The sequence below is a fragment of the Hyperolius riggenbachi genome, chromosome 1 (genome assembly GCF_040937935.1).
Source record: "Hyperolius riggenbachi isolate aHypRig1 chromosome 1, aHypRig1.pri, whole genome shotgun sequence".
NCBI classification, from domain to species: domain Eukaryota; kingdom Metazoa; phylum Chordata; class Amphibia; order Anura; family Hyperoliidae; genus Hyperolius; species Hyperolius riggenbachi.
Window position 1 is genome coordinate 435,506,147 of NC_090646.1, and position 27,034 is coordinate 435,533,180.

Below are 27,034 nucleotides of genomic sequence, written 5' to 3' on the forward strand. Positions count from 1 at the left end.
GCACCATGTTTCTCTCCCTCCGGTCTCTTCCCCTTCACCTTGCTTGCAGAGTCGTGAAACACAGGCTGGGGCTTGGAATGATTTGTCTGTGTTCTGTCCACACAGGAGCAGCATGCTAGCAAGTAAAGATTAAAGCATGCCAGCAAACTAGCCAAGTAGCCAATTTTATCACCCGAGTTAGGCAAAAAATATCTAAAGTTCGCCTTTTGATTACGGCTATCAACAGCTTGGGTCACTAAGTGGGTAATCTTTGTAATTGCCTGTAATGCTATTTTACACTATAAACATTGCTCACAAAGCTATATGGATTTGGGCTGGCGCTGCTGTGAAAGGGCCTCTAGGTTGTGTTTTCCCCCCAGGCCAAATGGTCCCAGTCCTCCCCTGGTTATACAACACAGGACAAAGCTATACAAGGCTATACAAGGCACATGATCATGTGATTATGGGCTGGTTAGGTAGGCCCAGTAATGCAAGTACAAGGTGGTCATAGGAAAAGAGCACACAATCATGTGTCTGTAGGGATTTTTTTATTTTTTTTTTAAAGGAGATTACCTAGAGCAGGGTGAGCCGTCTTTCGGCTTCAACCCCCACCCAAATTTCCCTGTACCGTTAGATGAATGCTGCTCAAACCATGCTAGTGGCAACACAGGCAGTTCCCACTTCTAAATAATGAAGTCTAGCAAGCTTCCTTTATAGCAGTTACTGAAGAGAAGAGTGCATTACAGCTGCTCATTTTACAAATAAATTAAAGTCACAGCGGCCTAGCTCCCAAAACCTCATTCACAGGCTCCAAGGTACCAATTCTATTTTGTTGAGCTGAAAGGTGTTGGCTTGAATTTTCATATGAAAAGACTCACAGCAAGAGGTAAATCTCTTCAAATCCTCTTGTAATATTGCACATTCCAATTGTGTGTCTTCTGCTGGTGTTCTAGAACAATGCATTCATAGGGATTAGACTGTGGGAGGAGTGTTGCTCCAGTTGTAACATATTACTTATGCATTTGTTTTTAATCCAAGTTCGGTCCTAATAAAAACTTATTTAAAAGACTTTCAGATGCAGTGTGTTTGTTGAAACAGCAGCAGAAATCATTTCTCTTGTTGTTACTTAAACTTCAGGCTCCAACTCTCTATTTCCACTTAGTGCTCTGTCTTTATTAGGCTGCCAATAAAGATAAGGCAATAGGAAATAACCCTCATTTAACTTGATGTTGTGCAAGGAGAAGAAAAACAAAAAACAAAAACAAATGCTTAGTTAGAAAGAAATCATTGCAGTACTTCAGCTATAACTATTTACTATATCTGTAAACTGCAGAATCAGGGCCCGTACCCACGATGTGATTTTCCTGACAATTTTTCCAATGACCGGCGATACTTTGAGTGATGATGCTCGATCTTTTCTTTCAATCTTGTGACATGAGTACAGACACACAATCAGGAGAACGTCATTTAACATCGCACAGCGATAACGACCGTCACAGCGGAACAGATCTTTAAGATCCCTAATGACTCGTTCAACATACTTCAGACTCCTCGGGGGCTGGAACATACATAAAATGTTGAAAAACATTACATTGAATCTGGGTATTGATTCCCCCCAATCATGCAAAGAGGAGAACTCCCAGCAGCAGCCATTCAGTCATGCAGCATCCAAAGAACTTCTTTGTGCATCAAACGGTGAAGCATACCTAGGTGACAACCTGCCGTCCAATTAAACAGCAGTGTCACCTGAAGCAGAATTGGATTGGACGCCAGCGAATGACTGCTCACTGGCTTCTACAGTACGTGGCTGGATGGGTCATGCCAGCACTGCTATTCTATATGCGGGCCGCCGTCATTAAAAAGGTGCAGTGGGCCACATCTATAAGTTGTACATTTTGTGTTTGGAGGGCCAGTGAAAGCCTCGGCAGGCTGCATTCGGCCCCCAGGTCTTAGTTTGAGGACCACTGTTCTAGTGCAACAAGTGTATAATTTGTGTGTTAATTAACTTTTTTTTGACTTGCCTCTTTCAGTTCTCCTTTGTCCAATCCCTTGCTATATAACTAACTCCAAGCTAACTCTGGTGCACTACTACTGCACCCAGCCCTCACAGCCAAGCAGAATTTATTTGAATTAAAAAAAAGCCAGCCAAACACCAGTGCAATCCAAGTGGCTATATAGCTGCTTTTAGCGACTGTAAAGCCAAAATTTCCCTGTGAATCTGCTCAAATCAGCTAGCCGGAGATTGGCTACAGTGGTGCACACCTGCACACAAATTACTCACCTGGTGGCACATTACCTGCTGATTTCATTGCAGCCTATGGTGGTACCCACATTAATTACTTTCATGTTATCACCCCCTCTCTCTAGATTGTCAGCCTTTAGCAGGACCCTCCCTCCTTGTGTATCATACTTGATTGCACACTCTACCAACAGTAGATATGAAATATATGAACTTTGCAAAGGCCCTCGACACTGTTTCCCCACAAAAGTCTGGTGCAAAAGTTGAGGATGCAAGGACTGGGAAAGAGTCTGTCTGCCTGGATAGGGAACTGGCTAATGGACAGAAAAGAGTTGTGGTCAATGGATCTTATTCAAAATGGGTGACTTATCAGTGGGGTCCCACAGGGATCAGTACTGGGTCCAGTGCTCTTCAATTTATTTATTAACCTCCCTGCCATTCTAATTGTCTGCTGCACACAGCAGCGGGAGTTTTTTTTTTTTTCCTTTTTATTAATTTTTTTAGCATGTAGCTAGCCTAGCGCTAGCTACATGCTTCCCCCCCTCCCTTCGCTATCCCTCCCACCCCTCCAATCCCCTCTGGCGCTATTACCCAACAGAAATCCTGTTCTGAATGGGATTTCCTGTGTGGGCTTCCCCCGTCGCCATGGCGACGATTGGACTGACGTCATCGATGTCATTGACGTCAGATGGAGTCCCGATCCACCCCTCAGCGCTGCCTGGCACTGATTGGCCAGGCTGCGCAAGGGCTCTGGAGGGGGGGCGGCGCGGCAGGTAGCGGCGGATCGGCGGCGATCGGATGTTACAAGCAGCTAGCAAAGTGCTAGTTGGGCGAACAGTGTTCGCCACTGTTCGGGTTCTGCAGAACATCACCCTGTTCGGGTGATGTTCGAGTTCGGCCGAACACCTGACGGTGCTCGGCCAAACCGTTCGGCCACATGGCCGAACTAAGAGCGCATGGCCGAACGTTCCCCGAACGTTCGGCTAGCGCTGTGATTGGCCGAACGGGTCACGTGGTTCGGGCCCGAACGCGCTCTGATTGGCCGAACGGTCACGTGGTTCGGGTAAATAAATACCCGAACCACGTCATATCTCCGCCATTTGTCTGTGGGTTTAGCTTTGGGTAGGCAGGCAGGGTAGTTCGCTCTCCAGCCACGCTAGCCAGGGTCCCCCCCAGTCATTGTGTGTCGCTGCTGGGAACAGTAGTACACCGCTCGCTCAGCCACACTATATATAGCATTGTTTACTGCCACTGTGTACTTTGCTCAGCCACGCTATATATATAGCATTGTGTTTTCTGACACTCTGTGTACACGGCTTAGCCTGACTAATATAGCATTGTGTGTACTGCCACTGTGCACCTCGCTCAGCCACGCTATATATAGCATTGTGTGTACTGCCACTGTGCACCTCGCTCAGCCACGCTATATATAGCATTGTGTGTACTGCCACTGTGCACCTCGCTTAGCCACGCTATATATATAGCATTGTGTTTTCTGACACTCTGTGTACACGGCTTAGCCTGACTAATATAGCATTGTGTGTACTGCCACTGTGCACCTCGCTCAGCCACGCTATATATAGCATTGTGTGTACTGCCACTGTGCACCTCGCTCAGCCACGCTATATATAGCATTGTGTGTACTGCCACTGTGCACCTCGCTCAGCCACGCTATATATAGCATTGTGTGTACTGCCACTGTGCACCTCGCTCAGCCACGCTATATATATAGCATTGTGTTTTCTGACACTCTGTGTACACGGCTTAGCCTGACTAATATAGCATTGTGTGTACTGCCACTGTGCACCTCGCTCAGCCACGCTATATATAGCATTGTGTGTACTGCCACTGTGCACCTCGCTCAGCCACGCTATATATAGCATTGTGTGTACTGCCACTGTGCACCTCGCTCAGCCACGCTATATATAGCATTGTGTGTACTGCCACTGTGCACCTCGCTCAGCCACGCTATATATATGGCATTGTGTTTTCTGACACTCTGTGTACACGGCTTAGCCTGACTAATATAGCATTGTGTGTACTGCCACTGTGCACCTCGCTCAGCCACGCTATATATAGCATTGTGTGTACTGCCACTGTGCACCTCGCTCAGCCACGCTATATATAGCATTGTGTGTACTGCCACTGTGCACCTCGCTCAGCCACGCTATATATATAGCATTGTGTGTACTGCCACTGTGCACCTCGCTCAGCCACGCTATATATATAGCATTGTGTTTTCTGACACTCTGTGTACACGGCTTAGCCTGACTAATATAGCATTGTGTGTACTGCCACTGTGCACCTCGCTCAGCCACGCTATATATAGCATTGTGTGTACTGCCACTGTGCACCTCGCTCAGCCACGCTGTATATAGCATTGTGTGTACTGCCACTGTGCACCTCGCTCAGCCACGCTATATATAGCATTGTGTTTTCTGACACTCTGTGTACACGGCTTAGCCTGACTAATATAGCATTGTGTGTACTGCCACTGTGCACCTCGCTCAGCCACGCTATATATAGCATTGTGTTTACTGCCACTCTGTGTACACCGCTCAGCCAGACTATATACCGTTGTTTACTGACACTCTGTGTACACCGCTCAGCCAGACTATATACCATTGTTTACTGACACTCTGTTTACACGGCTCAGCCTGACTATAAAGCATTGTGTGTACTGCCACTGTGCACCTCGCTCAGCCACGCTATATATAGCATTGTGTTTTCTGACACTCTGTGTACACGGCTTAGCCTGACTATATAGCATTGTGTGTACTGCCACTGTGCACCTCGCTCAGCCACGCTATATATAGCATTGTGTTTACTGCCACTCTGTGTACACCGCTCAGCCAGACTATATACCGTTGTTTACTGACACTCTGTGTACACCGCTCAGCCAGACTATATACCATTGTTTACTGACACTCTGTGTACACGGCTCAGCCTGACTATAAAGCATTGTGTGTACTGCCACTGTGCACCTCGCTCAGCCACGCTATATATAGCATTGTGTTTTCTGACACTCTGTGTACACGGCTTAGCCTGACTATATAGCATTGTGTGTACTGCCACTGTGCACCTCGCTCAGCCACGCTATATATAGCATTGTGCTTTCTGACACTCTGTGTACACGGCTTAGCCTGACTAATATAGCATTGTGTGTACTGCCACTGTGCACCTCGCTCAGCCACGCTATATATAGCATTGTGTTTTCTGACACTCTGTGTACACGGCTTAGCCAGACTATATAGCATTGTGTGTACTGCCACTCTGTGTACACCGCTCAGCCAGACTATATAGCATTGTGTTTACTTCCACTCTGTGTCTGCTGGGCCTGGGAACAGTAGTACACCGCTCACCCGCCACTGTATAGCATTGTGCTCTGTGTCGCTGCTGGGAATAGTGGTACTGTATAGCATTTCTGTACTGCCACTGTACTGCTGCCAGTCAGCGTGTACTGTAAGGATAAGTGAAATGAGGAAGAAATCCGGTGAAAGAGGAAGGGGCAAGGGAAGAGGTGTTTCCCCTGACGGTTCACGTACAGGCCACAGGGGAGCACCCAAGAAAACCCACTCAATACCGCCCATGTTGTCCAGGACAACAACCCTCACAAATCCAAAAGAACAGGACCAGATAATTACTTGGATGACCTCTCAAGCGTCCAGCAGTGGGTTAAGCAGCACCAGCACATCACGCACGAGGTCCGAGTCCTCAGCCAGTTACAAGGAGCCAGTGGGCACAAAGCTGACACAACCGGCAGCGACACCACGCACACAACTGCCAGATAACCAGTCCTATGAATTACCTCAGGACACAATGGGGTATTCGCAGGAGCTATTCCCAGCCCAACAAACTTCCACCTATGAAAGGTCAATGGAGGAACAGCCAGAAATGTTGTGCCCGGATTCACAACCATTAACTGTGGGAAATGCACCGCGCACTGAAATACAAGGCGAGTCCGAGGAGGACTCGGAAACCCAAATCCCAGAGCAAGTTGGGCAGGAGGGGTTGCAATTGCAGGAGGTCGGCCGACAAGATCTGGAAGACGACGTTGGAGTGAGCTGCGCAGAGGTTGTTCTGGGGAGCTCTACTCCACGGCGGCGGCCCCCCACAATGACATATGACGAGTTTGAGGAGATGGAAGAGGAGGGTATGGACAATGTGGACAGAGACCCAGATTTTATTTGTGAACGAGAACATCGCCGTCGTAGCAGCAGCACAGATAAGTCTGTTGAAGAACCCACTGCTGCACGAGTTCGCCTTGTGCCACAAGGTAGGCGGCGCGCAATTTCAGGCACCACAAGCGTGGAAGTTAGAGTGAGAGGCAAAAGAGGAGTAAACAGAAATCGCCAGCAAGGAGGCAGGTGCTCCAAAGTCTGGGCTTTCTTTGAAGACTGCACTGAGGATGTTACCATGGCGATTTGCAAGGTGTGCAAGACTCGCCTGAGCAGGGGGAAAAGTATTAACAACCTCTCCACCACCAGCATGAGCCGCCACATGCTATCCAAACATCCCACTCTGTGGGCAAACGCGGCAGGACAGGGTACCAGCAACACTGCCTCCCTTGGGTTCACCAGACTCACCACCAGACCCGCCTCAGCAGCAGCAGTAGCCCAGCCATTGCGTGGTTCACAACATTCACAAACATCAGACGACGCTGACACTGTCACTTTCCGGAGTAGTGCTCTTGAGGTCTCCCAGTGTTCATCAAACACAACAACCAACAGCCCTTCCGTGTGCAGCGCTACGGTTCAGTTGTCTGTGTCGGAGATGTTTGAGCGCAAGAGGAAATTGCCAGCAAATGACCCCCGGGCCGTGGCAGTAACAGCCAGCATAGCCAAGCTTCTGGCCTGCGAAATGCTGCCATATCGAGTGGTGGAGACAAACAGCTTCAAGGGCATGATGTCAGTGGCCATCCCACGTTACGTGGTTCCCAGCCGCTACCACTTTGCGCGCTCTGCAGTGCCTGAGTTGCATGAGCACGTGGTCAGCAAAATAACCCGAAGCTTGAAGAATGCCGTTGCCTGCAAGGTTCACCTCACCACTGACACCTGGACGAGTGCGTTCGGCCAGGGTCGATACATCTCCCTTACCGCGCACTGGGTGAACCTTGTGGAGCCTGGCAGCGATTCCTCACCTGCTACGGCGCGGGTGTTGCCCACGCCGCAAACAGCTGCACCGCCGTCCCTCCCACTGGATAACAACAGCAGCACCTACCTCTCTGACTCCTTCTCCTCCAACGCATCTCAAAGCTGTACCTCTTTCGGAAACGCTAACCCAGCAGCAGTAGGATCGTGGAAGCAGTGCAGCACAGCTGTTGGCATGCGTCAGCAAGCGTTGCTGAAGCTGATCTGCCTTGGGGATAAGCAGCACACAGGGGAGGAAATTTGGAGGGGAATAAAGGAACAGACGGATTTGTGGCTGGCACCGCTGGACCTGAAACCGGGCATGGTTGTGTGTGATAATGGGAGTAATCTCATTCGCGCTTTAAGGTTGGCTAAGCTGACACACATCCCTTGCCTGGCGCACGTGATGAACCTAGTAGTTCAGCGGTTCCTGAGGACATACCCAGGCATGGCCGATCTTCTGCTGAAGGTGCGTCGAGTGGCCAAACATTGTAGAAATTCCAGTACTGCTTCGGGGGCACTCGCCAAGATGCAGGAGCGCTTCAATCTCCCCCACCATCGCTTGCTGTGTGATGTCCCTACGCGCTGGAATTCTACGCTGCACATGCTAGCACGCTTTTGTGAGCAGAAGAGTGCAGTGGTCCAGTACATGACGGCGCAGTACCGAGGCGCATCCGGACAGCTGCCAAGCTTCTGTGGATCCGATTGGGCCAACATGTTGGACCTCTGCCAAGTCCTCCAAAATTTTGAGCAATCCACGTTGCTTGTGAGCAGTGACAACTCTTCAGTCAGCATTACCATACCACTGCTGTGTTTACTGAAGAGGTCGATGTTAAAAATCAAGGAAACAGCTGTCATGATGCAACTGGGGGAATCTGAAGGAGAAAACGATCAGCGTGATGGTACCAACATCAGGCCATCCGCCTCAGGGAACGCTGGCCCCAGCAGCTATGACGAAGAAGAGGAGGAGGAACAGCTGGAGTTGGAGCAGGAATTTCATGCCACCACTGACGAGGGCCAGAGCGGTGCACGTTGGACTTCCACAATTCAACGCGAATGGTCAGCAGAAGCAGACCAGGAGGAAGGTGACGACTATGATGCATCACAACAACTATCACAACGCTCACAAGAGGATGATGAGGATTCTGGTAGGACTCTGGCACACATGGCTCAATTCATGCTAGACTGCATTGAACGTGACCCACGCATTGTGCGCATTCTGGACAACACCAATTACTGGGTTTATACCCTTCTGGATCCACGGTACAAACACAATGTTCCAAAACTGCTTGAAGAAAGAGTCAGACAGGTCAAAATGGAAGAATACCAGCAGGCCCTTGTGGAGACTTTAGAGAGGAGATTGACATCCTCCCCCTCCTCTAGCCAGTTGTACGCAGACAGACTGACTTCCGCAAACCCAGGACGACCAGGAGGGCAGCAAACAACGCAAGCCGCAGCTAGTACCCAAAAGGGAACGGTATCGGCAGTGTCCTTGGAGTGGGAAAATTTTCTGACACCCATGCAGCAGCAGCCCACTGAACAGCAAGCGTGCAGATCCACCTCCAACACCGATCGCCTGGAGAAGATGGTCAAGGACTACATGTCAGATGACGTAGCTGTGTCGAACAATCCATCTGCACCCTTCAACTATTGGGTATCGAAGCTAGACACCTGGCACGAACTGGCAATGTACGCAATAGAGGTGCTGGCTTGCCCGGCAGCCAGCGTTATGTCGGAACGCTGTTTCAGTGCTGCCGGAGGCATCGTCACAGATCGGCGTATCCGCCTCTCTACAGAAAATTCAGACCGTCTGACTCAAATTAAAATGAATCAATCCTGGATTGGAAATGACTACGCAACACTCCAGGACCCCAACCAAGTAACATGACCAATGAACATCTGGGATGGTGTAGCGTTTCCGGTCCCTGTTTATTGAACCTCTCATCTGTATTACATTTATGACTGCATGGCGGCAAAAAGCATTGCTGCTATATCCGCACGCTTTTTGTCCTCATGCAAGGCCTGGGTTGTTGTGTCTCAAAAACCGTGGCCTTCTCCTCCTGCGCCTGCTCCTGTTCCATCACGTCTGCTGCTGCTGGGTTAGCGTTGCCGCGTGGTCCCTGTTTATTGAACCACTTATCTTTATTACATTTATGACTGCATGGCGGTACAAAGCATGCTATCCGCACGCTTCTTGCCCTCATGCAAGGCCTGGGTTGTTGTGTCTCACAAAGCGTGGCCTTCTCCTCCTGCGCCTCCTCCTGTTCCATCACGTGTGCTGCTGCTGGGTTAGCGTTGCCGCGTGGTCTCTGTTTATTGAACCACTTATCTTTATTACATTTATGACTGCATGGCGGTACAAAGCATGCTATCCGCACGCTTCTTGCCCTCATGCAAGGCCTGGGTTGTTGTGTCTTACAAAGCGTGGCCTTCTCCTCCTGCGCCTCCTCCTGTTCCATCACGTCTGCTGCTGCTGGGTTAGCGTTGCCGCGTGGTCCCTGTTTATTGAACCACTTATCTTTATTACATTTATGACTGCATGGCGGTACAAAGCATGCTATCCGCACGCTTCTTGCCCTCATGCAAGGCCTGGGTTGTTGTGTCTCACAAAGCGTGGCCTTCTCCTCCTGCGCCTCCTCCTGTTCCATCACGTCTGCTGCTGCTGGGTTAGCGTTGCCGCGTGGTCCCTGTTTATTGAACCACTTATCTTTATTACATTTATGACTGCATGGCGGTACAAAGCATGCTATCCGCACGCTTCTTGCCCTCATGCAAGGCCTGGGTTGTTGTGTCTCACAAAGCGTGGCCTTCTCCTCCTGCGCCTCCTCCTGTTCCATCACGTCTGCTGCTGCTGGGTTAGCGTTGCCGCGTGGTCCCTGTTTATTGAACCACTTATCTTTATTACATTTATGACTGCATGGCGGTAAAAAGCATGCTATCCGCACGCTTTTTGTCCTCATGCAAGGCCTGGGTTGTTGTGTCTCACAAAGCGTGGCCTTCTCCTCCTGCGCCTCCTCCTGTTCCATCACGTGTGCTGCTGCTGCTGCTGCTGCTGGGTTAGCGTTGCCGGTCCTTGTTTATGGAACCTCTTATCTTTATTACATTTATGACTGCATGGCGGTACAAAGCATGCTATCCGCACGCTTCTTGCCCTCATGCAAGGCCGGGGTTGTTGTGTCTCACAAAGCGTGGCCTTCTCCTCCTGCGCCTCCTCCTGTTCCATCACGTGTGCTGCTGCTGGGTTAGCGTTACCGGTCCCTTTTCCTGGAACCTCTTATATGTATTACATTTATGACTGCATGCCGACAAAAAACATGTTACCTGTGCAAAGAAAACAGACATTTCCCGCATTTAAAAGACAGTTTTCCCTTTGAAACTTTAAAATCGATTTTCTCAAAAACTATAAGCTCTTTTTGCTAATTTTTTTTTTCCTCGTGTACCCACTCCCAAGGTGCACATACCCTGTAAATTTGGGGTATGTAGCATGTAAGGAGGCTTTACAAACCACAAAAGTTCGGGTCCCCATTGACTTCCATTATGTTCGGAGTTCGGGTCGAACACCCGAACATCGCGGCCATGTTCGGCCTGTTCGGCCCGAACCCGAACATCTAGATGTTCGCCCAACACTAGCTGCATGTAACAAAAAAAATTATGCAAATTGGCCCACCAGGGCCAGAGTAATCCTCCGCGGCAGGTTACCCCGAGCTGAGCTCGGGATAACCGGCAAAGAGGTTAATGACTAAGTAGATGCAGTAGAAAGCAATGTTGCTATTTTTGCAGATGATACAAAATTGTGCAGAATCCTCAACTCTCAGGAAGATAGTGACATATTGCAACAGGATCTGGATAGGATGGCTGTATGGGCACATAAATGGCAGATGGTCTATCACCACACAAAATAAACAGGATACAGATGGGGACATCAAACTTGTAGAAGGACTTAGGAGTACTCAAGTTAAATAATCGTATTCAATATCAAGCCACTGCAACTAAAGCTAATAACATTTTGGGATGCATTAAAAGGGAAATAAAATCTTGAGATTCTAGCATAATATTGCCCCTGTTTAACCCTAGTAAGGTCACATCTGGAATATGGAATTCAGTTCTGGGCATCACATTACAGGAAATATATTGCAGTTTTAGAGCAGATGCAGAGACAAGCAACAAAATTAATAAGAGGGATGGAAGGACTCACTAAGAAAGGTGTAACGTTTGCAGAATAGTTTCCGTGGTCAGCGCACCAGACGTGCGCTGACGCGGCGGAAATCCTCCACAAACGTGTGATTGGGAGAACCCAGGTTAGGTGCAATGCACTGGTAGATGGCAATTCCCACCGGCAGATGGAGCTGTGGAGTGCAGACGAGCCCTGCCTCTGCACTGCCACAGATGCCAGATGGGAGTTGTACGAGCAAGATCAAGCAGGGCTGAATAGCCCTCAAAGAGAAATAGCACAGGGACAGACAGAATGTGTGTTCACCAATCTAGTCGCCCCCTCAGCGACGGTGAACACACATCAACGGAAAGAAAGCGCGTACGCAATCGCAAGAGAGAGGCAATTGCCAGAAGTGACACAAGGCTGAACAGAACAGAGCACGAGAGTAGCAAAGGCACAGCAAACAACAATCAGAAGGTAAAGAAAATAACAAACGCTAGCTAAATGCGAACACCGCACTCATTCGCAACAGCCAACGCGTTTCTTCACGATCACCGCGCGTTAGGTGCCCAGTGATAAGCGTGCCACCCTAACTAACCAATGACAGACAAACACGAAATAGAGAACGCGAACGCTTGCTAAACGGTTACCTCACCGAGCCTACAGCAAGCGTTCGTATCAGACAAGACAGACAGACAGGTGGGGTTGCCAGTAGCAACCGCTGCTCTGGCTAGCACCCCTAAGGCAGAGATACAGAAGGAGGCACTGCCACTACCACTAGGGCAAGTGCGATCCAGACAGATAAACAGAAGGGGATACCAGTAGCAACCGCTGCTCTGGTTAGCACCCCAAAGGCAGAATACAGAAGGAGGCACTGCCACTACCATTAGGGCTAATGCAATCCAGACAAATGGAGCAGCCAGTAGCAACCACAGCTCTGGCCTACACTCCCAGACAGACAGAACGATTCCCTGTTGACCGCCGCTGGCGACAAGGCAATCGAGACACAGAAGGAAGCACTGCCACTACCATTAGGGCTAATGCAATCCAGACAGATGGAGCAGCCAGTAGCAACCGCAGCTCTGGCCTACACTCCCAGACAGACAGAACGATTCCCTGTTGACCGCCGCTGGCGACAAGGCAATTGAGACACAGAAGGAAGCACTGCCACTACCATTAGGGCTAATGCAATCCAGACAGATGGAGCAGCCAGTAGCAACCGCAGCTCTGGCCTACACTCCCAGACAGACAGAACGATTTCCTGTCGACCGCCGCTGGCGACAGGACAATCACAGCAGAGACAATACAGGCAAAACAGATAAACTTTAACAAACAAACAGGGCTGATACACTAGGAGAGTTTATCAGTAACAAACCATGAAGATGACCTGCAAAGGATTCTGGGAGAACATGGCTTTTATACTGCAGGCCTTCAAAGGAGGCAGCTAGGCAATTTGCATGACAAATGTATGCAAATTCCTCAGCAGCAGAGCAGGTCTGAAACTTGCAAAGCAAAGACAGGTCTCTTTTCCAGAGGCCTGCAGCCCTCAAACTTCAGGAATGGTCAAATAGCTGTCTGTCTGTGCAGACAGCTGAGCGGATCATTACAAAAGGTTAGCTAAACTGAGTTTAGTCTGGAGAAAAGACGTCTTAGAGGGGATCTATTTAACATGTATAAATACATCAGAGGGCAATATAAAACCTTGGCGGATGAGCTTTTTGTCCCTAAGCTTTTACAAAGGACTAGTAGGGGAAATGATCTGCGTATGGAGGAAAAATGTTTTAGCCATTTAGTCAGGAAAGGGTTCTTTACAGTAAGAGTGATTAAGATGTGAAATGCATTACCGCAGGAAGTATTTATGGCAAATTCTATATCTGCATATTTAATTATTTAAAGGGGACTTAGATACTTTCCTCAAAGACATCCATGACTATAATTACTAGGTAATGCCCAGTGGTGTTGATCCAGGGATTTTATCTGATTGCGATCTGGAGTCAGGAAGGAATTTTTTCCCTTTTGGGGATAATTGGACCATGTCTTGCAAGGGTTTTTCCCCTTCCTCTGGATCAAGAGGGATATGTGAGGGAGCAGGCTGGTGTTTTACTTTATTTTCTGGTTGAACTCAATGGACATATGTCTTTTTTCAACCCAAATAACTATGTAACTATGTAACAGAATAATGTGAACTTGTATTACTGGGACTATCACTCCAGTGCATGATCTGGCATTGTGTGACTTACTGCTTATTACCTGTATTGTGTTGTCTGTCACCCCTTTTATCACTGTCTGTAATCTTATTTATTTTCCAGTGCTGTTACCGCTATATAACTCCAATAAATTATAATAATGCCCCATTTGCCCATTGTGCCCATTTTACCCGTTCCACTCCAGTCACTCAATCACCCCTTAAGGTGCTGCAAGTGCCGCCCTTCCCACTTGCAAATGCTGCCACCTGTGTTGTTGCTACACACATTTCGTTTTGATTGGCCAATTATTGGCCAATGTTACCACTTTCACATAGTGAGAGCTTACCTACACCATCTGTTCATAATATTTAAAATCTATTGGCCTTCATACTACATGGAGATGACAGCATTGGCCAAATATTGGCCAATCGAAATTGGATGTGTGGTGTAAGCTTAAAAGGGAAACAGATAATTTTTTTTCCTGGTTTCTATCAGCTATAGGAGCTGTCATGTTCCTCCTTTCCCTTCTAGCTGCGCTTTATTTATGCAGAAGAAGGGTGGAGATAACATCGTTGACTTCTGTAAAGCCTTTGAAGCACATTCCTTCTGTCTGTGGGCGGGCAGGCCATGAAAGTAGGGTAATAAAACCCTCTGCTAAACTTTTAAATGGAAAAGAAGAGGTAAAATGAATTATATTTTTTAATAATGAGTCACATTGCTGGCATGCATATTTAATGTGCTACTGAGGTGCCCTGGGTGCTAAAAATGGTGCTCGGTTCACTTTAAAGCTAAGCATGACAGCCAGGTAACTTCCCTTGTTTATAAGGGAATGAAGATGGCAGCCTCTGTATTCCTCTCTCTTCAGGTTCCCTTTAAGTTATTTCATCAGCTGCCAGCCGTGGTCCTTTAGTAATCTGAATTTGAGCATTTGATCATTTTGAGAAAATCTGTGTCAGTAAGATTCATATTTACTGTGAGGTTGAACTTCGTTTTAAACTTCGTTAACTTATGCATAACAGAAGCTTAAGACAGCATCACCTAAGTAAATATAAAGAGAAAGCCTTACAAATGCATCACTTTGCAGAGATAAATATATAGATAACCATATAGACCTCAACGCACACTTGGTTGAACAACGTTGCAAAACTATTAAATAGCATTCCCAATGAATCAATATCCACAATAATAGGTCAAACACACAGTATTGAATCAAGTGTTAAACCACATATGAGTAAATCAAGATGCTAAAGTACCTCAGAAAATCTGAAATCCATTTCAATTAGCAAAACAATTTGGTGAAATATGGATTTTCACCCCCTTCGCAAGACTTTCCAATGGATTGGTTTGCAGTGGATTAACTCATCACTACAAGCGTCAACATTCATTGTCATGCCGATGTACAAGACGAAACATTTTCAACTTCTTCATTTGGCTTGGACATTATTGCGTGGCGCAGTATGGATTTTTTCGCCTATTTGTATTGTAAGCTTAATGAAGTAAAAAGCTATGCAGCAGACTGTACTATAAATCATAGGAGACATGAGAAATTGATAACACTTTTGCCAATAATTGTGAGGTAAACTGACATGAAGCTTGTGTATTCTAATGCCAAAGTATAAAACGTAAACTGTTGTCTTGCTTGAGACTTACTGACTCTTACAGTATGTTTACAAAAACAAGCTGCCTGAGTAACTATAACCACTCAATTAGGAAGAATTCAAAGAGTATATATTCACTCAAAATGGATATCAATGAAGGATGGTATAAAAAGTTTTACTTTGCCTGTCAGCTATCTCATTGTGGATGTCTGACAAATACATGGAAACCAGCCTGAACAAAACAGAAGTAACCACTTTCCCTTTGAAACCACCCCTTCTCTAACAGTAAATAGCCCCTTTAGGCTGGTTTCACAGTGAGAAGTTAAAGTCCCAGGTTACAGCAGCCAGTAACGCAGCCTAACTCACAGCACTGTAAAACCAATCAATCTGTTCACAGTGCCCACGTTGCGTCACATAGTAACACAGCACGTTTAAACAAAGTGCTGCAAGCTGTACGTTATACTAGGCTAAGCCGCGTTAGACTGCTTGCACATGCTCAGTAATGTTGGAGGAGGAGGTCTCCCCTCCTCCTCTGCGGCCAGCCACATGGCTAATTAATATTCACTGCACTGTGGTGACTGGTGATGAGACTCGTAGTGTTGTCCGGATCATGAACAAATCGTTTATTTGATCCGGATCTTTTTTGTGAGTCGAATCATCCGGATCATCACAATGAAAGATTCGGTTCACAGTGGATGTCTGTCTGGAAGAAACAGCAACATACAGAATGTACAGTGCAGGGAAAGTCCTGTCCTGCTAGTCATTTCACCCAGTCTGCTTCCCTAGTAAAATGATTCAAATGATTCGGTTCAAAGATCCGGATCTTTTCAATGATCCGATTGAAATGATCTGAATCCTTAAAAAGATCCGGACTTCCTATCACTAACCTGGAGCGGCTGCTTTGAGAGCTGCATAACGCAGCTCAATCTGACGTCCAACTTCAACACCACCATACGTTGCGTTAGGGGCACGTTATGCGACCATAACGTCCCCTAAAACGCAACGTCTTGGTGGGAAAGTAGCCTTAAAGGACAACTGAAGTAAGAAGAATATGGAGGCTGCCATATTTATTTCCTTTTAACCAATACCAGTTGCAGTGGTGGCTAGAGCTTCACATTTGAGGGGAGGTGCAGAGCCAATTCTCTCATGAAGTAAGGTGAAACATTTGCATCAGGTGCAGAGATTACAGGGGCAGCATGTTTGTACTGTGTGTTTACACTAGCAGCATGCAGTCAGAGTAGTATCAATCAGTGACACTCATTGTTTTGCCTAATGCTGGATCCACTCCATACAAGGTTTTGGCAGATTTACCTGCCAGGCCGATTATTTCCAGCATGTCCGATCAGAGGATCGATCATTTTTTGAGCAATTTTCTGATTGATTTCCACTGCACAACTGTATCTGTTGGAGGAGGAGTCCAAATGAGATGTATACCATGGCAATCATTAAGTCACACCACTAGGTGCTAGATTTATATACAAACAAATATATGCCAGCTTCTGTAGAGTAGCTACAGAAGTGGTAACAGGCACTGTGCTATTGCGTCCAGTTAAAAATGGCGCCAGCCAAATAATGGCGCCTGGTTACGCACGATAATTTTTTAAAAACGATATTTATCGTTTTTACTAAAACGGTATTTATCGTTTTTACTAAAAACAATATTTTTCATTTTTGAGAGTTGACAGGTGTGTGTGTGTGTGTGTGTGTGTGCGTGCGTGCGTGCGTGCGTGCGTGTGTGTGTGTGACACACACAAACACACACACCAAAACCCATATTCAACACATTTCAAAATGATATTTAGCGTTTTATGGCTTACATTTCAAAACGATATTTATAGTTTTATGGAAGTCATAAAACGATAAAAATCGTTTTTAGTGCAGCGCCATTTTTTAACTCAAAAAACGATAAATATTGTTTTGTAATGCAAATTAATTCGGCGCCATTTTTACACTGTAGGCTCTGGCGCCATTTTTAACTGATGCCGCATTATGAGGGGGCTGGCACTTAGTGACTTTCCCATGAAAAGGCAGAATATCACTTGACCATTTTTTCCCCTTGAAAACCTTTTAATTTTACTGTAGATTCTGTTTGTTTTCTACTACTTTTCTGTAAGTATTTGCTGCACTTTTTCATTAAATGCTACTTAAAAAAAATATCAAGCCAAATCTTTGAAATCTAATTAGAAATTAATGAAGTCTGCCTCTGTGAAGACACTACCTTAATGTAAGACCTCTGTGCTTTGAAGTGATTCATTGACATCAGCAAGGCACCACTTAACTTTGGGTTAATCTCTGTCTAGCATAGCAGCAAGTAAAACAGATTTTTTTCAATAATTCAAATCATAGCAGCATTTGCTGTAAGTGAAGCATGTTTCTGTTAAGATGTGGTGGTTACTACAGTATCTGTATAAAGGCTTAAAGGACAACTGAAGTGAGAGGTATACGCAGGGTGTCAGAGATGTCCCGAATGATTCGCACGCAAACTTATTTGTGCGAACTTCAGTGGTTCTCTACTTCACAGTCAGCAGACACAGGGTAGCCAATCAGGCTACACTCCCTCCTGGAGCCCCCCCCCCCCCCCCTTATAAAAGGCAGACACTTACTCACTCGTGTGGCTGCAGTAATTAGAGAAGGGAGAGAACCTGCTGTAGACATGGGGGAAGCTTAGTTAGGCTATTATTAGGCTTGTTAGCTTGCTCCTTGCTGATACTTATTGCTAAAAAGCACCCCTCAACAGCTCTTTTGAGAACTAATGTTCTTGTGATCTATTTCTTTTTTTGTGTGTGTGTGTGTCCCACAGACACTTGTGTTGCATATACAGCCCTGTCAGTCAGTCGCAGCTGGCCCTTGGCTCCTTGGTAATTCCTACTGTGCCACTTCCAGGCCCAGCACATTCAGTAACTACCTGTGTGTGTGACAGCTGCACATTTGTAATACCAATCACTGCATACCTACCTGTTCAGTGCACCTACCTATGTGAGCGCACGCAGTGTTATATACCACCAGTCACTGCACAGCCGACTACCTGGCCTTAAGTGTGGATGTAGACACTGAGCAGCGATGAACCCCTGGACTACTAGGTGCGCATGCTTTACCTGTGGCCAGAGCTGTCACAATTTGCCATCCAACTTCTGTCTTGCCCTGCCTCAACCGTCCTGTCAGAAAGGACCTTCAGCGCAGCTGGAGGCATTGTCACTGAGAAGAGAAGTCGCCTAGGTCACAAAAGTGTTCAGTACCTCACCTTTATCAAAATGAATGAGGCATGGATCCCAGAGGGCTACTGTCCGCCCGAAGACTAAGTCAGTCCCCACACACAGCATCTCTGCCTGCATGCCGTGTGACTGCCTTCTCCGCCACTATCAACAGGGTCCAGGACTCCAGGCGGATTCCTGAATTTTTAAGCTAGCAGCGGCCGCTATAATAATTTTTCTGGTGTGTGTACATGCCTGCCTAATTTTTCTGGCTGCACTGCAGCTGCAACAACAAAACAAAAGGCATGTACATGTGTCAATTCCCCTTCGTGATAGTTACCTTGTCGCGGTGAAGGGGCTTGCGTATCACAATGAAGCAATGACCGCCGGCTATATGAGTGTACCCAAGATAATAAGGTCGTTGCTTCATTGTGGACAGACCAAATTTGATCAGCTGGACAGTCACTGTTCTGTCATTGAGCTACCTCAGCCCGGCGACTATATGGGCTTGAAAACCGCTATCGCCTGCACTCTGGCCATGGTGCGCACCAGTCCAGCTCGGCCATCACTACACAAACAGCTGTTTGCTGTGCGTTACACAGTGAGTTTGGTGTGTCAGTGTGAAGCAGTACACTAATTACACTACCTAATTGATGTATATGCTACGGCCAGAACCCGTAGTGTGGCCACTTCGCGTTCTGGCCAGCCACTTCGGGTTCTGGCCGGCCAATGTGCGAAGTGGCCGCAGCGCAGCGGCCAATGTTAGAAATGTTATGTTTACGCTGTCTCGCTGCGGCCAAATTTATGACAACCTTGCTTAATTTAATTAAATATAGCCGGCGGCAATGTAATAGATGAAGCCGCCGGCTTTCGCACTGCCTCTCTCCCCCCCCCCCCCCCCCCGCCTCTCTCCTCTCCCCGCCTCCCATACAATAAGTAGCAGCCGGCGGGCACATGCAGCCGGAGAGTCGTTCGTCGTGGCAGGGGAAGCAGAGCGGGGAGGCTACAGACATTGCTTCTGCCAGCACCCGCTCTGCAGGAAGGGCAGGATTCCCCTGTCGCGATGAACGACTCTCGGGGACACGCGTGTCCCCGCTGGCTGCTAATTATTGTATGGGAGGCGGGGAGAGGAGAGAGGCGGGGGGGAGGAGAGAGGCAGTGCGAAAGCCGGCGGCTTCATCTATTACATTGCCGCCGGCTATATTTAATTCAATTAAGCAAGTTGTCATAAATTTGGCCGCAGAGAGACGGCATAAACATAACATTTCTAACATTGGCCGCTGCGCTGCGGCCACTTCGCACATTGGCCGTCCAGAACCCGAAGTGGCTGGCCAGAACGCGAAGTGGCCACACTTCGGGTTCTGGCCGTAACATATACACATGCACGATGTTTTAAAGCACTTTAGGCCTCCAATTTAGCATGCAATAGGATTTCTGCCCTTAAAGCGCTGCTGTGCGTCAAATCCAGATTTTTCCCCGGGACTTTTGGCGTCTATCCCACTCAGTCATGCAAAAACTCAGGTGTTAGACCCCTTGAAACATCTTTTCCATCACTTTTGTGACCAGCATAAATGTTTGTAATTTTCAAAGTTCACCTCCCCATTGAAGTCTATTGCGGTTCGCAAAAGTTCGCGCGAACCGAAAATCGGAAGTTCGAGCCATCTCTAGGTGTCATATTTATTTCCTTTTAAGCAATATTAATTGCTGGCTAAATGCTGATCCTCTGCCTCTAATACTTTCAGCCACAGACCCTGAACAAGCATATGCAGATCAGGTGTTTCTAACATTATTGTTAGATCTGACAAGATTAGCTGCATGCTTGTTTCCGGTGTTATTCAGACACTACTGCAGGTCTGCCAGGCAACTGGTATTGCTTTAAAGGAAATAAATATGGCAGCCTCCATATCCATCTCACTTCAGTTGTCAAGTTGACCTATCCCAGTGACACCTTCCCTCAGCCTTCTGGTGTTCTTGTCACCTGAAAGAGTCTTTAGAAGTAATTTTGGACAGAATTTTAGGAACAATTACTCTATAGACCAACTGTTCAGCTTCCTTTGTCCAATGCCATACAAGAGTACACGGCTATAAACGGCCCCTAAGTACCTGCCCAAATAAACAACCGGTGTGCTAGGTTGGTTAACACTGGCAACAGCAGCTCTTTTATAAACAAATTCCAAATAAATAACATTGTAAACAATAACCAGTATAATGTAAACTAATTGGCCCAAGGGAAAGGGCTCAGAAGAACAACCAATAGCACTTCACACACAGCCTGGTACTGGCCCCCAGATGCTGACACTGACTTGGGGACAGCTGCATGCTACCAAAGGGGTTACCCACTTCCTTGAAAACCAACAATTCACATCAAAGTGTACGCCCACAAATGGATCAAGGCAAGCAGCAAGCAGGCAATTTCGAGAAACAGATGGAGGTCAAACCAGGAGATCAAATCAAGGATAGCCACGCAGGCCAGGTCAGAGACAGGTACAGTCGGATCAGAGCAATAACACACAGTTGCATAGTCAAACAATACCAAAGCTGACAGAAGTATCAGTACCAGCTGCATGGCAGAGCTGCCTTTTATAGGCAATAATGTGCTGATTAGTAATACCACATGCCCCTCACACACAGATGCCATCTCCACACATGTGCACACAGAGTTGCAGACTGTAGCATGCAAACGTGCACATGCCTCCAGCCAAAGATGTAAATCCTTGGTCAGCACAGGCGCGTCAGTAACGGAACATGCACTCAGAGAACGTAGCACAACCAGCTGGATCACACACCTACAACAAGCATGCAGCTAATCCAGTCTGACTTCAGTCAGAGCACCTGATCTGCATGCTTGTTGTGGGGCTGTGGCTAAATGTATAGTGCTACATACACACTTGAGATAAAAGTCTTTGGAAAAGGCAAGATCACAGACTAATTTTACCCCATTCCATGTAGTATGAGAGCATGGTCTACACAGTCTATTCTATTGAGCTGAACTCCCCATCAGATACAAACCTTTGCAAGATGCTGGACACAAAGATGCTGTACACATTCAACAGATCAGTATCTGCAAAAGATCTGTTCCTGCAAAATGCATTCATAGTCTATATCTGCAGATCCTCATACACACCTTGTTTAACAGACATTCATCTGCATATCTGACAATCATCTGCAGATCTGAAGATCCATCCTGGTGGATCTGATCTGCAGATGAATGTCTGTTAAATATGGTGTGTATGAGGATCTGCAGATATCATAGACTATGAATGCATTTTGCAGGAACGGATCTTTTGCAGGAACAGATCTTTTGCAGATACTGATCTTTTGAATGTGTACAGCATCTTTGTGTGCAGCATCTTGCAAAGATTTGTATCTGATGGGGAGTTCAGCTCAATAGAATAGACTGTGTAGAGTATGGCTCTCATACTACATGGAATGGGGTAAAATTGGTCTGTGATCTTGCCTTTACCAAAGACTTATCTCAAGTGTGTATGTAGCCTAAAGGCCCATACACAAGTCAGATTTTTTTAAACGACGTCCCATCGTTCGGACGCCAAATCGGGAGTGTGTACAGTCCGTCGTTCAGCTGATAAGACTACCAGTCTTATCAGCTGAACGACGGACTGTACACACGCCCGATTTGGCGTCCGAACGACGGGACGTCCAAACGACCTGTCGTTTAAAAAAATCCAACGTGTGTATGGGCCTTTAGAGACACAGGATCAACAGGAGAGACAGCCAACTGGTATTATTTTAAAAGGAAAAATCCATATCCTAAGTTTAGGTTCCCTTTAAACATTTGAACAGGCTCTCATAGTCCAGATTTTCAAACTTGTCTACCTATACTTTCATTTGTACTAATCATTCATTCTTAATTAAAGTGGGATTATAATTCCAAAACTAAAATTCCAGTAACTACTCTTAGTTACGTAAAAGAACATTTGAAAGTATTCACACACACACACACACACGCACACACACTTCCTGTGTGCAAAAACCATTATTTTCACTACTCAGAGCAGGAGAAGCTGTCTTATCTCTCGTCATCGGCAAAAGCAAATGTAATCATTGCCAGCTAAAGCTCTGAAGGCACCCATACACTACATCGATTTCCTGCCGATATACAGCAGATTCGATCACTGTGATCGAATCTGCTGTGAAATCGTTAAGGCAAATGTTGACCGATTTACATTCGGACAATTTTGCTTGATCACTGGCGGGCGGGAAGTCCATCGTTAGCGGCATTCAATTCGGGCTGACCGACGCAGCAATAATCTCACCTGTCCCGCTGGAGCTAGTCCCTGGGTCCGTGCTGTCCCTATCTTTGGCTGACCTTCTTCTCCATCTCTTCTTCACTTCCTGTCCCGTCCTGTGAGAAGGGGAAGTTCAAACAGTAGAGCGCCCTCTACTGTTTGAACTTCCCCTTCTCACAGGACGGGACAGAAAGTGAAGAGGAGACAGAGAAGACGACCAGCTGGAGAAAGGGACAGCACGGACCCGGGGACCCGCACCGGCAGACAGGTTATATTGCTGCTGGCCAGGGGAGACCAAATGGGGCAGCGAGCAGGCAACAGCAGCAGCTCCACAGGTTGTGAGTCGATTTCATGCTGAAATCAATTCAAAATCTGTGTGCAGTGTTTGGGCAGCCAACAGATCCCTCTCTGATCAGATTCAATCAGAGAGGGATCTATCTGTTGGTCATCGACCAGTGTATGGCAACCTTTAAGGATGCATTTTCACTCTGCCCCTCCCTCTGCTGAGCAGACACACTGCCCTGGTAGAAGCTGAGTCACTTCAGCAGAAAAGAAGGGGACAGAAGGAAGACATATGCCTCTCAGAGAGCTTCAGCCAGCAATTCATCATCATTATTATTATTATTATTAATGAGCACACAGTGGATAGGCCATAGCAGGGTCGGTGGACCAGATGGACCGATTAGGGACACTCTTTAATCCATCTTATTAGCTTTTCATTGATGCTATGCTGGTAATAAACAACTTTAAGATACATACACAATGCTCTACAAATATAGGCATATGCCTATGATAGGGATTAGATTGTGAGCCCATCAGAGGGGACAGTTAAGGGACAAGACAATGCTTTGTACAGTATTGCGCTAGACCGCAGCGCTTTACAAGTTTTTACCTTTTTTTTTCCAGTAATCAGCCTGCCAGCTCCGATTGCTGCTTGGCAGGCTGTATGCGGCAGCCTCCTGTGTCCCCTGCAGGGAATGCACGCTCGAGTGAGCACTCGTTCCCTGCTAATCTCGCGAGGACCGCAATGACGCCAATCGGCCTTAGGCAGTCCCAGGAGAACAACTCTGCAAATGCCCATTGGCGTTAGGCGGTCTCAGAGTGGTTAACAACAGTTCCATGTACTGTACCTACTGTGTTGTATCTCTAAGGTTGTAAGCGGAATTGGGCTACGTTATCTTCTCCTGTGTCATAGTTCGTATTTCATTTTAGATTTATTAGTTGCAACTCCTATTTATTGTACAACATTGCATAATATGTTGGCACTTAAAGAGAACCAGAGGGGTTCAAAAAAAGGTTTTATACATACCTGGGGCTTCCTCCAGCCCCATATGCACAGATCGCTCCCATGCCGCCGTCCTCTGCTGCCTGGATCCGCCGGTACCGGGTCCCGTCATTGCCGCGAGTCGGCCAGTCGGCCGGCGGATGCGGCTGATTTTCCGCATCACACGGAGCTCCCTCTATACAAGTACGCATGAGGCTACCTACTGCGCAGCCACATGCGTACGGGTATGGAGGGAGCCCCTGTGATGCGGACAATTGGCCGCGTCCACCGGAAGTGACGGGCCCGGTACCGGCGGTTCCAGGAAGCGGAGGATGGCGGCGTGGGAGTGATCCAGGCTTATGGGGCTGGAAGAAGCCCCAGGTATGCATAAAAGCTCTTTCTATTTCCAGGCTCCATTCCTCTCTGGTTCCCTTTAACAATAAAATGGTCAATAAAAATATATAAAATCTCAGCCCATTGTGACATTTGTGCAATGTTAAGGCTACACAGGGCTACAGCAGCAAATAAGAGATTAGGAATTTATACAAGACGATGCAAAATGTATGTAAGCTACTGCAATCTATCTGCCCAGTTACAACTCAAGATTGCAGTTACCATTGGTGTACTGAAACTAGTCTAGTGTCAGACAAACAAATGCCTTACCACTCATTTAGGTTGTGCGTAAGAGAGGGTTAACTGAATTTCAGCTTTAAAAGAAGCCTAAAGAGACTTAAAGGTTATTTCAGAAGCCAGTGGACAACAACATTTGTAAAGCACGTTTTTACCCATAGGAATGAAAGTGTGTAGCATGTCTCGGTACAATAATTGGTTTCAGGATGGATTTTGTTACAGAGGATACAGTTTTAGGTCTTTGAATGCCATACTGAACAAGTGAGCTTTTGATATGGATATAAACATCTTAAAACCACACTTAAACTGATAATAATATGGAGGCTGACATATTGATTTACTTTTACCAACCCAGATTTTCTGGCTATCCTGATGGGCGTCTGTTTGTTATATTCTTAGCCATAAACCCAGAAAAGCATGCAGATCAAATGCTCTGATTCAAGTCTGACTGGATTAGCTGCATGCTTGTTTTAGGTGAGTGATTAGACAATACTGCAGCCAGAGATCAGCAGGCCTCAGTACCAAGCAACTGGAAGTACTTAAAAAGAAATAAATATGACAGCCACCATTTCAGGTGACTTTAAGGGCCTTTTTCCACTAGCCTGCGATTTGCGATTTGCTTCTGATCGCAAATCGCAAGGTACATTAAACTAATGGAAACTGCAGCAGCAATTTCCATTAGTGCGATCCGATTGCGATGCGATTTTGGTCAAAGCGCAATCGTTGCGTTTTGTATGCAATTGAGATGGACTATAATGAGTATAGTAGCTCAATCGCAATCGCATGGTGGAAATTGAAACGCGATTGCGATTGCGATCGCATTTCATAGTGGAAAAGAGCCCTAAGGGCCCTTTTCCACTAGCAATCGCAATCACAAATCACAAACGCCAGCGATTGCGATTTTTCATTAACTCTGTTATGCGATTGCGATTTGCGATTTTCATTTTCATTACATTATCATTGTAAAATTCTCTACAGAAAGCAATTGTGATTTGCGATTTCCAAATCGAATCACTGTAGTGGAAAATACTTCTCATGATTTCTATGATAAAGTAAATAGGTAGAAAAAAAAAACGTTTTGTAAAAAATAATACCTTTTAATGGCTAACTAATAGAGTTAAATGATGCAAGCTTTCTGGGATCTAGTCCCCCTACTTCAGGCATATTTCTAGATGTTAGCTGAAGTAAAACACTGATGCAGATAAATGGTAAACATGAAGATGACAGTTGTGCTGGTTACGGTTTATCCGTTAGGTGTCAGGTGATCAGCAGGCTGGAGCCAGTGAGTGAAGCCAAATCAATCATGTTACATAAGGAGTCATGAATCCTGTTCCACAATTTAAACCTTCTGTTAATGTCTTGAACATTGTCATAAATGTGTACTCAGAAATGTTTCTTGATTGATCATTTTTGAAGTTACCCTTAAGAACAAGTACTTTTAGATCTTGCATGCTGTGTCCTGGTTCACAGAAGTGTTGGCCCACTGGTGTGTCCATTTTACCTTCATTGATTTTAAAGCGGTGATGGTTCATTCTTGTGCGCAGTTTTTTTCCTGTTTCTCCTATATAGATTCCTCTTGAGGGGCATTTCATGCAGCGTATCATGTATACAACATTGGATGACTCGCAGCAAAATTGGTCTTGTACTTGATGATATTTCTGTGAGTTTGGTATTTGTATTTGGCTTGTGCTCAAGATATAAGGGCAGGTCTCACACCTTGTGTTATTGCAGGGTAATGTGCCTGGAGTTTCAAGTGTAGAAAATGCACTTCTGATAATCATTTGTCTCAAATTGGGAGGTTGTCTGAAAGCAAGCAGTGGTAACTCAGGAAAAACATCCTTCAGGCGTTTGTCTTTATGGAGTATCGGATGTAGTGCTTTCGATATCTTCCTCAGTGTCTTTTGGGTTGTAGGTGACCACTATTGGTACTCTGTTGTTTTCAGTCTTTGGGGTGTACTTCAACAGTTCCTCTCTAGATTTTAAAGTTGCTCTGTGTATTTGATCGTCAACGATTTGTGGATGATATCCCTGATCTATGAATATTTTACGTAGTGACATAAGTTGTCTGTCTCTGTCCTCTGAATTAGAACATATTCGGTTATACTTCAGAGCCTGGCTGTAAACAATAGATTTTTTGGTGTGTTGCGGGTGGAAACTCTTCCATCTTAGGTAAATATGCCGGTCAGTTGGTTTACGGTATATGGATGTTTGTAAAATTCTATTTTGTATATAAATTGTGGTATTCAGGAAACTGCCATGGGAGGTTGAAAAGCAGAGCGTTAACTTTACGTTCTTGTGGAACTCTGAGAAGTTTTTGTGGAATCTGGTTAATTCTACCTGTGATGCTGTCCAGATTAATAGGATATCGTCTATAAATCTGAAGTAAGCCCATGGTTTAATTTCACAAATTGAAAGGAA

At 46.2% G+C, this 27,034-nt stretch overlaps 1 long non-coding RNA gene across 1 annotated transcript; it reads right to left on the reverse strand.

The window, feature by feature from the left end:
* Positions 1–1,275: 1,275 nt before the first annotated feature.
* On the reverse strand, positions 1,276–25,818 carry LOC137553207 (uncharacterized). Its single transcript, XR_011027225.1, has 2 exons — positions 25,711–25,818; positions 1,276–1,537 (listed from the first exon to the last, which is right to left on the reverse strand). It is a non-coding gene; the product is annotated as an uncharacterized lncRNA (long non-coding RNA).
* Between the last annotated feature and the right edge of the window lie 1,216 nt (positions 25,819–27,034).